The sequence below is a fragment of the Chrysochloris asiatica genome, unplaced genomic scaffold (genome assembly GCF_000296735.1).
Source record: "Chrysochloris asiatica unplaced genomic scaffold, ChrAsi1.0 scaffold00125, whole genome shotgun sequence".
Lineage (NCBI taxonomy): Eukaryota > Metazoa > Chordata > Mammalia > Afrosoricida > Chrysochloridae > Chrysochloris > Chrysochloris asiatica.
The window spans coordinates 4,068,825-4,070,091 of record NW_006408643.1 but is presented as its reverse complement, the minus strand read 5'-3'; positions in this window follow the sequence as shown (position 1 = coordinate 4,070,091).

The following is a 1,267-nucleotide window of genomic DNA, read 5'->3' as shown; positions in this document are numbered from 1 at the left end:
TATACTTTGTTCTTTAGATGTTCTTGTTAATGGCAATGTTTCCTAAATCTCCTTTTCTGCTCGTTTGTACTGGTGTTACAGAAACCCAACTGATTTTTGAGTGTTGGTCTCTTACCCTGACACCTTACTGAATTCATTTATTTGTTCTAATATCTCTTTTGGTGGATTCTTTGGCGTTTTCTATGTGTGGAGTTGGGTAATTTGTGAAAAAAGGGATGGAAAGAGATAGGTTTACTTCCTCCTCCTGATATGGAGAAGGACCCCTGATGGTACTGGGGGCTGCTAACTATAAAGTCAGTGGTTTAGTCCCACCAGCTGCTCTAGGGGAGAAAGTTGGGGCTGTCTGCTCCCATAAAGACTGACAATTTCAGGAACCCTGTCTAGGGTCTCTGTGAGTGGGACTCTGGATGGCCATGGGCTGGGTTTGGTTTTCCTGGTTTGGAGAACTTTTGTTTTCTTGTAGCCTAATTCTTAGGATTTCGAGAACGATGCTGAATCGCAGCAGCGATGAGAACGGGTCTCTCTGTCTTGATTCTGATCTTATGGAAAAAAGCACGCAGTCTTTCTCCATTAGCTGGGATGTTAACTGCAGACTTTTCACAAATGTCCTTTATTGTACTGAAGAGTTTCTCTTCTATTCCTTTCTTGTGGGGGCTATCATCAAAGGGGATTGGATTTTGCCACATGCCTATTCTGCATTTATTGAAGTGAGCTACATCCCGTCCTTTCTAATGAGATGATTGGGGTTGTTGGTAAGTGCTGTTGAGTCGGTTCTGACTCGTGGTGACCCTATATGGGGTTTCCGAGGAGTGGCTGGTGGGTTTGAACCATAGACTTTGCAGTTCAAACTCATGATCCGGTACTTAGGTTTCAATGCTACATTTGTAGTTTCTGACTTATACCTGTCATGACTAGGACAGGCTAGCTTTCCCTTGGGTTATCTTTATCCAGTTTGGGTACCGTCTCTCTCCTCCCTGCCCCAATTCCCTGATATAGGGAACTATTCTGACTTAGTTTATAAAGTCAAACCCAAGCCAAACCCACTGCCATCGAGTTCTGGTGGCATCATGGTTAAAGTGCTTGGATGATAACTGAAAGGTTGTTGGTTTGACCCCAGCAGCAACTCCTTGGGAGAAAGATGAGGCAGTCGGTGGCATAAAGATTTTGCAAAAAGTTGTTGTTGTTGTTAGGTGCCATCAAGTCAGTACCGACTCATAGCGTCCCTCTGTACAACAGAACGAAACACTGCCTAATCCAGGGTCAACCT